A 15,611-nucleotide genomic window follows, 5' to 3' on the forward strand; every position below is an offset into this window, starting at 1 on the left:
TGGGAGCTGGATATCTGACTGAATGGGGCAGTGGGTGGCTGGATGCGGTGGATCATGCCTATAATCCCAGCACTTTGAGAGGCTAGGGTGAGAGGATTGCCTGAACCCACAGGTTCGAGACCAGCCTGGGCAACTTGGCAAAACCTCATCTCTACAGTAAATCAAACAATTAGCTGGGCATGGTGGTGCATGCCTGTAGTTCCAGCTACTTGGAAGGCTGAGGCGGAAGGATAGCCTGAGTCCAGCAGGTCAACGCTGCAGTAGCCGTGAGTGTGCCACTGCACTCCAGCCTGGGGAACAGAGTGAGACTCTGTTAAAAAAAAAAAAAAGGATAAGAATAGCCTTTCATAGGTAATCTCTTAGCTATTTTATGACTAAACAAGGCTGAATGCATATAAGATTCTAACTCTTGTGTAGACACAAAGGATCCATAATGACCATAAACATATAATACTTATACTAAGACTAAGATACATCAGTCTAAATTAGAATGTCTGCTTATTTTATTTTACTGTCTAGAAGGAAGAAAATAAATGGTAGATGTGATGTAATTGCTTTGGTGGTCTTTTATTTTTATAGTGAATTATTAGAATACATTTTCCCAATAAAATTAATTGTTAGATTAATGGGAGAAAAGAATTTTTTTTCTTTTTCTGAGAACTCATAAGCAAAAAGCATAGGAGGAGAAGCTGATTTATTTTGAGCTTTTATGGGGCTCTGTGATTTACTACTTACTTCATATACTTAGTGAGTAGAAGTCTAATGTTGGAGCGTTTCAACCTTATTTTTGGAACTCAACATACACTGCCCAATGCATGTTGCGTGTGCTGTGGTTGCCTGCTCCACAACCATTTAACTTCCTACCATCTCTCCCTCCCTTCCCTTTACCAACTGTACAGAATGTCTATGGTTTGGTTGGGATTTGACCCCAAACCAGCTCCTGAGGACATCCACATGCATCCTCCTTGCTGTATGTGGGCTCAGGAACACAACATACCCCATCACATAACTGATCAACAGAGATTATTAGTTCATAGATTAACATGGATATAAGTCTGTCCAGTAAAAATTTTGTCACCAAAGGAGACATTGTGATGGCTGTTTATGGTAAGATACATCCTCTTTTCAACTGTAATTTGAAAGAGGAAGCATGTAACTCTTTTAAGCTCAGGTAGTCATCTTGCTATCATTTTGCTGCAAAAGCCAGACTGGGGATAAAATCAACATAGGAAAGCAAAACCTAGGATACCATGGAGAAATGGTGAAACGACCTTACTGGCATTGTAAACTTCTCAATCAGTTCATGTTCCAAGTCTGCATTTGGAGTTTCTACTTATGTGTGTCAATAGATTACTATATCATTTGAGCTGGTTTGAGTTGGGTCTTCTATTACTAGCATGCGTGTGTGCATGTGCACACACACACAAACACAAATACACACAAACTCCCTTTTTCTCCTTAAAGTTCTCATTAAATCAATATTCCCTTGTTTATAACATAGTTATCGAAGTGTATTGTGCATAAGGTACTGTATTAGATATTTACAGGATATTGAGATGGACAAGATATGGCTGAGAATTTGTAGGAGCATAAACTTAGAAAGAAAATAAAAAACATATTTAAAGTAATTAAGATACAAAGTAGAAAGTAAAATATAAGAAAGGTAAAGAAGCAGTCTAAAAGAGAGGATACAATTGTTCACAACAGCAAGAACATGGAACCAACCGTGCTGCCCATCAAAAGAGAACCGGATAAAAAATTGTGGTACCTATACACAGTGGAATATTACGCAGCCATAAAGAAGAACAAAATCATGAACTTTGCAGCAACCTGGATGGAATTAGAGTTTATAATACTGAGTGATCTCTCACAGAAACAAGGAACTGAGTATCACATGTTCTCATTCATAAGTGGGCCTTGAACAACTACCGTAATACTATAAGTAAAAGATTGACAGTAGCAAGAAACTACAGGGGGCGGGGGGAGGGTGGGGAGGTGGGATTGACAGTAGTCGATATCTGCCTGGTGTGTGGGGGGCACACCTCATCAACAAGGGTACCTGCACAATGAATATTTGTATACCTCACCCTACATTGTACCCCACAATTTTAAAATAAAAATTAAAAGAGGGGAAAAAATTTTAAAAAATAAAATAAAAGAGAGGATGCAAGAATTGCTTCAAAAATCTTAATTTTTCCAGTCCCAGAAAGTGAAAAATGTACACTCTCACCTGAGCATTTATGAAACATGATATATTAAATTATATTTAATAATAAACAGTTATATTGCCAGTAGGGAGATTGTAGGGTCATATGGAGGTATAACAGTTTATTATAGGCACTCAAATCACTCTATGAAAAAGACACCTGCACACGTGTGTTTATTGCAGCATTATTCAAAATAGCAAAATCATGGAACCAAGCGTACTGCCCATTGAAAGAGGATTGAATAAAAATATATGGTTCAGGGTGCCTGAATGAAACGTAATTGTACACCTAACCCTTAACTGTACCCTACAAAACCATAATAAAAATATTGATTAAAAAAATATGGCTCATATACCTGATGGACTATTATGTAGCCATAAAGAAGGACAAAATTATGAACTTAATAGCAACTTGGATGGACTTGGAGTCTATAATACTGAGTGATCTATCACAGAAACAAGAACTGAGTATCACATGTGTTCATTCATAAATGGACCTTGAACAACTATTGTAATACTATAAGAAAGGGATTGACAGTAGTGGGAAGCTGCCAAGGGAGGGAGGGGTGCACACCTCATCAACAAGGGTACCTGCATACTGAAAATTTGTATACCTAACCCTGAATTGTACCCCCACACCTTCAAAATAACAAATAAAAATAAAAACTGTTTACATACATATATGTATACAATGCATAGATATGTTAGAAATATGGACCATCCAAGTATAAAGAAATCATCTGTAACTGATTGTATCTAGAAAGACATGTCCCAATATGAATTGTTCATAGGACCCTAAACTAACCTTCAGATTGACTAATACTTTAGCATAGTATATACTTTTTGATCATGCCTACTCTATAATGATGTGGTTTTGAAGGATGTGGAAGAAAAATCCTTCCAGAAGCAGCATGCATTTGGAATATATTCCAGATTAGATTTATAATTTCACATTATAACAGGTAGACTTGTTTTTCTGTTTAGTAGGAAATTTACAGCAACGTGCTATGATGGTGAAATTCACGTCCATCATTTTTGTTGAGAGGAAGCAGCACCCATCTATAGCTACTGTCCACAGTTGAGAAAACTACAACATATAAAACTCATTCAATAAGAGGTATTCAATAAGAGGTCATTGAGCACCTGTTATGTGCTAGACAAGATTCTACATGCTTTAATATATTATTTTTAATACAATAATATTACACAGTAGAAATTATTTTCTGTTGGGAGCCGGCCACGGAGGCCCACTGAGCATTAGGGATCAGGAAGGGCCGTTGACCCCGAGACCGCTAGGATGCGTTCGGGAGCTATCGACCTCATTTCCTCCCCCTTTCTACTCAGCACTAACCAGATTAAGCTCCGGTGAGCTCAAAACATAAAAACTCTGAGACCGGGATGAACACAAGCTAACTTCAGAAGCTCATTGCTCCCATTCTTCCACAAACTGCAGTTTTGGCTTTCACACAACTTGTGTCACATCTAAGAGCCTTAGTATTGGTCACAGGCTTCTGGGTCATAATCTTAGGATTTATTGAAGGTTTAAATTGTAGAATACAGTTTTAGAAGACAGCCATTTTGTTGAAACAATGCAGCTGGGTTACTTGCAGGTAGCCCACTGTGAACTTTGGACTGGGCCACATTCCAAACATTCTGGGATGGGCCACTTTCATTTGTAAAGTAAATACTTAAGCTTCTATAGAGTTGTTTAACTTGGCATAAATCAATCAGTTTAGGATGAAAAAGGTTTATAGAATATGTCAGTCACAGATTAGGTTTTCCTTTGTTATGGGATTTTAAGATTATCATATGAAAAGGGTTTAAAGGCAAACACTGATTAAGTTTTCATGGATTAAGGTTTCTGGTGGGTGGGGAACAACCCTCCCACATCTGACTTTGTGTATAAAAGACCCATTGTAATTCCCAATAACACACATCGCTTCTGCACTAGACCAGAGTCCAGTCTCTTTCTTTCTCTCTCTCTCTCTCTCTTTCTCTCTTCTTCCCCCCAATTGCCGATGCCATCTCCACCTTTGGGGTACCCTGAACCCAGCTGGAGCAGGTCTCCGGCAATTTTCCCCTTTCACAGTTGAGAAAATGAAGGCACAGAAAGGTTGATATGCATTCTGAATGACATTTTCAACTTTTGCTCTGTGGGCTATATGGTTTTGCTTCCTATAGTCTTCCTAAAGCTGGAATACAATCATTTATAATAGTAATTAACTTTACAATTTTTATCTATTAGGAGAGCAACACTAGGAGAAATTTCTGGATGTATTGGCCTGGAAATTTCCATTTATCACATTAAACCTCGTCCTGCAAACATCTCGAAGCACAGAGGAGGCAGCTATAGTGTGAGTAAGAAATAGAGGAGCCAGGGCACCTAGATTTCAGGTTAGACTTTGCTACTCTCTAGCTATGTGGCTTTGGAAAGTAAAATAATTTCAGTTTTCTATTCAAAAACAGTAATATCATAACTCACAAATTATGGGAATTAGTTAAAACCGTGCACATGAAAGTACATTGTAAACTGTAAGGTACCATGCCAATCTGTTTGCTACACAGTCTTTAGCTCTCTGGTATAAATTCCAGTTGTGACTGTTTCCTGCTGATCTAAGGACCGCATGTCCTAACAGACTGGCCTGCCAGGTAGCTAGATCTGATAAGTGCTATCTCCAATCCCTTCGTGAACACGTAAGATTTAGAAAGAGCAAACAGTCATTGTCACAGTCTCTGTTTTCATGGCTTACCAATTCTGCCATATCAAAACCATCTTAATGTATGCATGTGCTTGGAGGTTCTTGATCCTGTTATACAGTGAGTAAAAGAGACAGCAGGTGTTGAAGATGCTTAGTGGCTGCCATGTGCGTTTCTCTCCTGCAAACCCATGCGAGATTTCTACCCATGAGAAGTGCTCCAATGGGTAGAGAAAATATGACTGTCCCAACTAACCCAAAAGCTTTAGCTCGGATCAAGTATTTTATGGGCCTTGTGCTGAGCCTCCGTCAGTAGAAAGGGAATGAGAAAATTGAGGTAAGCCCTTGACGAGAGCCATCCTTGTTGTCACGGGTGAACTTATTGTGCCAGAAAATGAGAAAGTTGGAGACGCTACTTGATAATCTCTGAGCCATAAAGCACTGAAATTCCATACTGAGTACCAGTGATTAATTTGCTTGGACTAATTTCCTCCATGTCTAATTAGCTCCACTATGTTTTATAATATTTGTAAGTATTAGGTAGAGCCCACCTGAAAGAAAAAGATAAACATCCCGCTCCATTCATGCATAAGGGCCTGTTTTCTTAACTCGAGGAGGAGAAAGGAAAAAATAAAATATAATTACACTCCTTCAGCCACAGCCAGCACCTTAATCTTTCCTAAATTCTAACAGGGCTTTTGCTATTAGTAGACTATAACCGAGGAGTTATTGAAATAACTTACTTCTGAGTGTGCTAGGTAACACCCATTCATTACCCAGTAACACCTGGAGAGCAAAATCTCCTCCCATCCTTCCTGTCATTTGTTTGCAGGCCCCAACACATTTGTCTCAAAGCCAGGAAAATCAAATGAAGAATCACACGTTTTTTAGGCATGTGTTCACAAATTAATTTGGTGGGAACTTACAGAGGGCTTATCTGGTCTTTTAAATGACTTGAATTGTTCTAAGTCTAAAGCATTAAAATAATGTTTTATTTATTTATAATTATTTTAATAAGTCCAAAGTTAAAACACTAAGTGCAAATGCAGAGATGTGGTTATTTCATAAAATGTTGATATTTGTATATTTAAATTTAGAAGAAATTATAAATGTAAACTGGATAACCTGATCCAATACTTTTTTTTTGAGTTGGAGTCTCACTCTGTCACCCAGACTGGAGTACAGTGGCTGCTCCCGGCCACCGCAGCCTCGACCTGCTGGGCTCCGGCGATCCTTCCGCCTCAGCCTTCCGAGTAGCCGGAATTACAGGCATGCGCTACCACGCCCGGCTGATTTTTTGATTTATTGTAGAGATGAGGTCTCACTGCCCAGGCGGGTCTCGAACCTGTGAGCTCAGGCAATCCACTCACCTTAGCCTCCCAAAGGCGTGGGATTACAGGCTAAGCCACCGATCCAATACTTTTTACTGATTTAAGATGACAGGGATAACCCATTTGCTTGTGCTATTCCTAACAAGGATAAAACTAAAAGGGATCATTTTGAAACATGATATTTCAAGTATCAGAAAAAGAATTTTATATTAAAAATTGACAGGTTAAAAGGTATGTTCCAAGTCCCATATTCAATCATTTACTTTATATTTCCATCACAACAGTCCCATCCATTTCACCTCCTAAACAACTCTAAGCTACTTCCTCCTGCCCATCCTGATCCTGCCACATGGCCAATATCCTGTAGCACATCACACTAGTACTGTTCTAGGTTCCTAACTGGATTTCCTGCCACTAGGCTAATGCCACATGGTGTGAGTTCCCTGATTCAACACTTCACTGCTTTCCCACAGCTTTTAGAATCCTGTCCCGAGGAGGCGGTTTTACACAGGGGGTTTCTTCTGATCTGGCTTCTTGCTGGCACAGCTAGTTTGACCTCAGCTGTCCTTTGGCTCACAAACCTTCTACTCTTATTCAAAGCCCCTTCAGCCAAGAGACATACTCTTTCATACTTCGGGGGCTTTCCGCAACATTTGTTTTCACTCCTTATCAATTTGTTTAACTTGCCTTTATCTTTAAAGACACAGACCCATTACCACTCACCCCTGGAGGCCTTCCTTTGAGCCTCTGTTTGACTTAGATGTATCATCTTTTGTCCCACAGTACCTGTAGACTTTTATGATATCACTTAATTACACAGTACTGAGTTTGTCAGTTTCCTTGTAAGTCTTTTCAGACTATACATTTGTTGATGGTAGAGTCTATACCTATTCATTCTTGTATGCTCTGATGAACACAATCCTGCTCATAGATATTTACTGAAAATATTCATTATCATGACAATAATAGTAGTTAACACTTAGATTATGTGTTATATTTATCAAAGCAGTTTTTGGTACATATATTAACCCATTCAATCATTACAACAGTCATTTACAATTTTAGATGCATCAGAATAACCCGGAATGTTTGTTAAAACAGACCTATGAGCACCATCCCTAGAGTTTATGATTCAGTAGGTCAGGGGTGATCCAAGAATTTCATTTCTTTCTTCTTTTTTTTTCTTTTTGAGTTGGAGTCTCACTCTGTTGCCTAGACTGGAGTGCAGTGGCACGTTCACGGCCACCCCAGCATCAACCTGCTGGGCTCCGGCTATCCTTCCGCCTCAGCCTTACAAGTAGCCGGAACTACAGGTGTGTGCTATCATGCCCGGCTAATTTTTGATTTATTGTAGAGTCGAGGTCTCACCAAGTTGCCTGGGCGGGTCTCAAACCTGTGGGCTCAGGCAATCCACTCTCTTTGGCCTCCCAAAGTGCTGGGATTACAGGCTGAGCCACCGAGCCCAGCTCAAGAATTTCATTTCTAATACTTTCTTGAGTGCTGCCTCTGCTGGCCTGGGGACACATTTTGAGATCCACTGCCTTAGAACATCCCTGTAAAGGGTTAAGCGTTTTTATTCCCAATTTACAGAGGAAATTGCAGCTCAGGGAGCAATGCTTTGTAAGCAGTGAATTCAGGGCCTCAGAACTCCTTAGCTTGTCTTCTGGTCATTGTACCATAAGAATATAGTGAAAAACTTAGTATTCCAGTTTTTCATTTAAAAAGTTTTCCATATGGTCAGATTCATCCTGAGGAGGTGATCATTTGAAAATGCAAGTCACATGCTCCTTTGTGGCTTGTATTGCAATTGTCACATGAATTGGTAGTCAGGTTGCATAGGATCGCACATGTAGGAAGGAAGCACACATTCTTATGCTATTTCAAACTATTACAGCACAGTAGAAATGACTTTAATGACTTGAGTACAAACAAAGCAGGTAAAAGGTATTCTTCTGTTCTGATGTTATAGTTGAAAGGATACTAAAAATTAAATTTTAATTAAAAAAACCCTAAAGTTGGTGTTTTGAGTTTTCTATTTCCCCTGACCTTTTCTTTTTTTCTATGAAGTAATATTTCCCTGGAGTTGGATGGGAAAGAAGGAAAACAAAGAAAGGGAGAAGAAATAGGAAGTTAAATAATTCACAAACTGGGCAATTGAAATAGGCCACAAGTCAATAGAAGCTAGTCTCGTTTTAAGATGAAGAAGGTGAGGGCATTACATTTTTGCTGTGGAGTGTAGACTTCGCAATAGATTTTTAAAATGCTTCTTCTCTTGTCATATGAAGTCTGAAAGAAAGTTCCTTTAAAAACATTATTTTGGGCCAGCCTTGGTGGTTCAGCCTGTAATCCCAGAGCCTTGGGAAGCCGAGGTGAGCGGATTGCCCGAGCCTGCGGGTTCGAGACCCGCCTGGGCAACTTGGCGAGACCTCATCTCTACAATAAATCAAAAAATTAGCTGGGTGTGGTAGCGCGCGCCTGTAGCTCCAGCTACTTGGAAGGCTGAGGCAGAAGGATCGCCGGCCACTGCACTCCAGTCTGAGCAACAGAGTGAGACTCTAACTCAAACAAAACAAAACAAAACAAACATTATTTTGAACCTCTTAGTTCCAGTAAGATCTTATTTATGTTTTCTCTTTATAACACTAAAATATACACAAAAACACACAAATAAACACAAAATGGGAATGCTGAAAATTAGAAAGAACAGGCAATGAATTGCAGGGCTCTGGAAGGAAGGAATTCTCACCAACCATAGTGTTGGCAAAGACCAGGAGACAACCTGCAGGGCTCTAAGACTCTCTTTGACTTTTAGGTAAAGTAAGGAGGCCTTTTATTTGCTCAGCACAACACAAGGAATTTTCCAAGGGCTTTTCATTAAACTAAGCATAAAAGTGTAAACAGTGAACTTTTTGGTTTGTGAGTAATTATTGAACATATTGAATACCGTTGTTTTTTTTTTTTTTGCAGATGGATTCTTGCTTTCTCACCTAGGCTGGAGTTCAGTGGTGCAATCATGGCTCACTGCAGTCTCAATTTCCTGGGCTCAGGCGATCTGTCTCAGCTTCCCAAGTAGTTGGGACTACAGGTATGTGCCACCACACCCAGCTAATTACTGAGCACCTTCTATTCGTTAGGTCTTGCTCTAAATTTTAGGCAACAAAGCCTATCAGACCATATGCTTTCTGACCTCTGACCTTATCTACTCGGAGTAAGGTTATGCTGTTTTCTAAACACACTAAGCCTATTGTTACCTCAGTGACTTCATGTTTGCTATTTTCTGTGACAGACACACTCTGCCCAACCAAATCTTGGCATATCTTATACTTTCACAGAATTGTGGTCTTGGCTCAGATGACACATTCTCAACAATTGAGGCCTTAATCAACAATTCTCTCCAAGACACACAGCCACCATCATCTCTTCCTCATCCCTTTCCAATATCTGCTTACCCTAATTTATTTTCTTTATTGTATTGTTTATTACCCAAATGTTATGCACATGCACACACGTACACACTTCTATGTTGCTAATATATTAAATATATTTGTAAGTATAATGCAAATATTTATACATTATATATGTATAAAATAGATATAAATCAAACTATATAAATAGAAATCTGAAAATCTGAATGAAATAATTTTGCAGAGATAATGTAAATCATAAAACAAATGTAAGCTGTACAAATCAATGGTAGTCCAAGAACACTTATTATATTAGAAAAGTCTTCAAACATGCTTCGAGCAAGGAAGGTTTTTTACTTTTTTGTTAAAAAAAAAGTTTCGAGAAAAAGTAATCTTCATGCTATACGTCCTACTTCAGAAAACAAGTAAGCCGATATTTGCCTGATAGTAGAATCTCCAAAACTATATACACAGAAGAAAACCTGAAAACAATGTCATTTATAGACACCAAAATCCTAAATAAATCACCAGCAATCTGAATATAAGAATACGTGGTGTTATAGGCTTTAATAAAAACTGTCTCTTTGCTCAGTATGTAGTTCTAATCCATAAGCAAAAGTCAAATTAATTTGCATAAGAAGCCGAGGGCCTTGTGGGAAAGAAGTAAAAATATAGTAAAAAAACCTATTCTAAGTTCTAAGTTATTAACAGACTACCTCCAAAAATATTTCTACCTCAAATCACTTTTGTGATGAATTTTCTCAAGCTCTCAGTGAATAAAAAGCCCTCATGTTATATAAGCTCTTATAAACATGTAAAATGAATAGTCATTAAAACTACTGTTATGAATGAAGTATTTCCTAAGATATTTTCTGACCTTGATAAATTTATTGGTGAATTTTCTCAATATTTAATAAAGAGAGAATTCCCAGGTGATATGTACTCTTTTGAACATATGAAAAGACGAAGGTTAACTAAGAGATTTCCTAAAGCCACATACCTCTGTAACATCAATCAAGTATAGCACATCCACAAAATCACAAATCGATCTCACTAATAAAAGTTGTACAAAAATCCCAAAGTAAAATACAGGAGAAAATCTCCTATTAAGGTGGTTAAAGAGCAACAGTTATATAATATAATAATATAGATAGATATAGATATAGATAGATCAGAGCAATTCCATTGTTTATATGTCTCTGTTGTTAGATTACTGGATGATCTCCTAGAACGTCATACCCTTGGACACAGTGAAAAATGATGGTTTTTAATGTGTAACACCTGGCGAAGATGGAGTTGGGAGAGAGATGGGAGAGAGGTGGGAGCCCCTGAATGAGAATAGGGATAGTGTGGCTGGCTATGGAAGAAAAATGAGTCTGTTAGGGACTATTTCTTGTTGTAAAAATCTCATACATTTTAAGGACAATAGGTCATTTACTACCTGGCTTGTGGATATGAGAGGTGGATAGGGTGAGGGAGAAATGGGGTGGGAGGGAAGAAAAACAGAAAGGCATGATACTGATGGATACCACAAAAACTTACCTTATCGCCTTAGGTGTATCAGCAGTTTCTGTCAAAATAAATCCTGACATGTTTTTGCCCTACCCCAACTATAGACTGACAAACACCTCCTGTTAAATTAAAAATGTATAGAGTTTTAATGATTTCCTGAGCACTTTGCCACATTTTCCAGGAAACAAATGTACACTGGAATCCTCATTTTTTAGATAATGACAACTGACACATAGCAGATATTGATTGTATTTATGTTGCTAACTATTTAACTCCAGTATTTTTGTAGCATGTTATATTGAAATATATAACAACACAGATTGGTGCAAAATAATGAAACAGATATTTGATTTGATTTGATTTGATTCACATCACATATTTATATTAAATAAAAGGATTTTTAAAGTTTAGATTTTAAAAATGTATTGAACTACTTGTCATATTGTATGTTCCATAGTGTGTACCATACAGTATACACTGAAACAACTTTCAAGAAATCATTGTATTGTTTTAAAATTAAGATTTTATATTCGACTTATTTATTCAAAAATATTTATTAAGGGCTAGGTGCTGTATTCTAAGCACGAGGATAGCAGCACAAAGACAAACTTCCTGACCTCATGAAGTTCACATTTTATTGAACGGAGTATGTATATGGGTGGAGAAAGACAATAAACAAATATGTGAGTGACTATGCCTATGATGGAATCAGAGAGGCTGCAGTGCAGTGCTCGCACCAAGTTGGAGACAGTGAGTGTGGACATTTCATTCAAGGTGTTGCATCATGAAATGATCAAGACAGGTAGAAGTGGGAACAAGTGAGGGTTTTCTTGTCATCTCCTTGTTTTAAGATTATAGCAACCAGGGCATGTTTGTTGATAATTCAGTAAACAATTCAATAGAGACGCTGGTATCTGGTAAAGAGGGCAATTGCATAGAATAAATTCTTGGGAGGAGGAGAAGGAATAATGGGATTCAGAGCCCATGGAGGAAAAGGATCTTCTCTGAGAGAAGACATGGAACATGATGACAGGTGAAGGCTGGTTGATGGATTTACTGATGGAACGACTTGGAAGTTCTGTGATAAGGAGTCTCTTGAAAAAATGTAAGGGATAGTAACTGGCCGAGACAGCACTGTGAGGTAGGAGAAATAAGGGGAGGAGAAGGAAGCACACATTTGGAATAATTTTTAACTCTCAGATAAAATTCAAAGTGGAAACATGTGGTGGCATCTTCAGGCAGTTTATTTAAGGTTATAACTAACTCTGTGTGTTGGGAGCAGAGACAGAAAGAGACAGAGAGAAGGGGACACTTTACTATATTTCTATTTCCATTAAAGTATTTAATGCATATTGTTCAAAAATTCAAGTTGCATTCAAAATTTCAAGCTCTGAAGACAAATAACTTCTTTAAATGTGTCTTCTCATGTGAACCTCCATTTTTATAAATAATATACATATGTGGATTTTTTATTTATCTATCTTATTGATAGCTACACATTTCTTTGCATTGTATAAAAAACAGCTTCTTACTCACTGCCTCCTAGCAGCCTCCCTCCACTATTCAGAATAATTAAACTCATATTCAGAGTTTATAATATCACTACTATATAAATATTGTTCACTGCAGAGCCAATAGTATATGAAGATTAACCATCATTTACCTTTCTTTCTGAAGTTAATGATCCAATTTATTTTCATTTGTTTAGTTTGCTATGCTTTGTGGCTAATTCCTAAACTCCCCAACAACTTCTCACTACAATTTTCCAACAGATTAAAATATCAGATAAACTATTAGTCTCCTCTTTCTTTTGGAAAGGGGAACTTAGAACAGTTTTAGGAGGGGACATTCACTGTTGCCCACAATTTCTTTGCAACAGCCTGACTGCTGACTCTCAAGGACGTCTCCTCTTCTAGAACTTACAGGACTTCTCTCCGAAATCAGCATCAGATCCCAGACCCCATGTCTTTGTCTTCTTCAGATTCCTCCTTCATTTTGCTTGTGTAGAGAGTGCCGGGAAGTGGTGGTGGTGGTGGTGGTGGTGGTGGCGGGGAGGTGAGTTAGTTTGTAAAGATCTTTTGTCTAAAATACCATGATTCCAGTCAATTTTTAGTTTGGTTGGGTTGGGGAACCAGGTTCAAAAATTATGTCGGTCTGACATTTAAGTTTGTGAACTCATCCTAGAAAAAGTGCTGCATACTTCATTGGTGAATATTACTACGGTCACCTTTGAAGTACTCCCCTTGGGAAGCTATACACCAATGCCAGAGCCTATTCCACTGTCAAAGCAATTTTGGAACTCTTTCTAGAATGGCCATCAGAGTTGTTGTCATGTTACGTTTGATGTCCTGAAAATCATCAAAATGTCTTCTTTTCAATATTTCCTTTATCTTCGGGTAAAGAAAAAAGTCATTGGGGGCCAGATCAGGTGTAGGTGGTGACAATGTCCAGAATGAGACCAAAAGAATGAAGAGAACTGCAAGTGTCTAAGAAAAGCTAATTAGGGAGATGTCAGAGAATTGAAAGGATAAAGAATATTTGGAGGATACACTCAGGGGTTAGGTCACTGAGAATGACTACAGGAATAGAAATGAATATAGCCAAGAGAAAAAAAAAAATCAATAAATATTTGCAAGCAGATGCCAGAAACAATGAGGAAAAGCAAAAAGGGCAGCCAGGTAGGACATGCTTCAAAGAAGCTAGAAGCTTTGAAAAAGGAAGGAGGACAAATGTTTTGGAGGAAGCAATGAAGAGTTAGGCGGACACCAATTCTCCTACTAGGTTTAAACTGTAACCATTTGACTTATGACAGTGTAACCAGTTTCCACTGGGAGAGTTACAGTGGAAGGACTGTTTTCAAGGGACAGTCTGCTTTCTGTTATGGCAAGGAGTTAAAAGAAACCAGTACAGAAGATGTTGGGGCTACAGGAACGTTAGTTGACCACAGAGCTGGATATCCAGGGGACACAAAGAAAGAGTCTGTGGAGACAGACAGGGGAAGTGGATTGATTTAGATTAGCAAACATATTCGGCAAAATAGAATTTAAAATTCTTGGTGGCAATCAATCCTTGGTGGCAATCTCTATGAAATCAAAAGAATAGAGAAGTTAAAGTTTAAATGAAGCCCCCGAATGTTAAGTTTTGCTAGAGTTTGAGGGCAGATGCTCCATCCTTGTGATGACATGAGGTGATGCGATGTCTTGGGGGAAGAGGATGAGGGAATTCTGAATATGTCATCCTAAGACATGCCACTCTGGAATAAGGATCATTTTGAGCTGAATGATGGCAACTGAGAAAAAAAAAGACACAGGATGAACTTTTTACCCTCCTCATATCTGCCGAAAGCAGAAATAAATTCCCCTCATGAAAGTCCCCTTGTCCTTTCCTGTACCAGGAGGGGGAGAACAACCTTGTCACTGGGGTTGAGATGGCAACCAGAACAAGTCTAAGCAAACAAACCTTACTAATCAGTCCTTGTCTGCTGTTAGTTTCCCTGTTTGCCTCCCCACAATGTGCTGCCCAGAAGTTCCAAGGTATTTTATTTTATCTTGTCATTCTTCTACACATGTATTATTACTTTGTTTGGTTGCCTAAATGTAAGCCTAAATTCTAACCACCCCTTTGAGTTACTCATCACTGAGTTCTCTTGTGTGTATGCACGCATTAATAAACTTCCGTTTGCTTTTGTCTTGTTAATCTACATTTTGCCCTTTTAATTTGCAGAGCCTCAAGTCAATGAACCTCAAATGGGTAAAGGAGTCTTTTTCTTCCCTACAAGAATAAATATAATCAATCCAAATCAGTGCTCCTTGATCTACCAAGATGCTTGGTAATTGGTCTTTGGCTTTAATCTAAATGTTACATGATTGGTGAACAATTGATATTGTCCTAAAATAATTTTATAATGAAATGCAAAACAAGATCATAATAGATCAAAACAAGATCAAAAAGAAGCATTCTAAATGGTATACAAACAGTATGATACTGCTTTTAAAAGTGAAGATACATAAATGTATTGATTTCTGAAGTTTTGAATTTTAACTTGGATGTATGTCTGAATTGTTAAGTTGTTTATAATAAGTATATTATACAGAAAAAACAACACAAATATTTTAAAATATATCATTACTGCATGAATTGATTCATTTCTCTTACTTTGAAGTGGGCTTACTTCTATTAAAAAAATGTTTTTCTGTGAAGCCTTTAGATTAATAAACAAGTTTGTTTTAGACATATACAAAGGCTATGTTATTTTCACCTTAAGTCTGAATGAACACTTTAAGCCGGTGATTTACAAACTAGAGTCATCAGCATTACTAGGAAAGGTATTTTAAAAAGAAGTTAAAAAGAAAAAACCCACAAAAACTCCTGATCCTACCTGAAAATCAGTGAATCAAAAATTCCTAGATTTGGCCAGGCATGGTGGTTCATGTCTGTAATCTCAGCACTTTGGGAGGCTTTG

At 37.9% G+C, this 15,611-nt stretch overlaps 1 protein-coding gene across 1 annotated transcript in view; it reads right to left on the minus strand.

Annotated features, from left to right (window-relative positions):
- Positions 1-15,611, minus strand: part of MALRD1 (MAM and LDL receptor class A domain containing 1) — a gene marked incomplete at both ends in the record, with an annotated part of 488,577 nt that overhangs the window by 3,816 nt on the left and 469,150 nt on the right. The gene's annotated exons all lie outside the window — the stretch shown is intronic.

The sequence above is a fragment of the Carlito syrichta genome, unplaced genomic scaffold (assembly GCF_000164805.1).
Source record: "Carlito syrichta isolate Samal-C Ts95f unplaced genomic scaffold, Tarsius_syrichta-2.0.1 Scaffold288977, whole genome shotgun sequence".
NCBI lineage: Eukaryota > Metazoa > Chordata > Mammalia > Primates > Tarsiidae > Carlito > Carlito syrichta.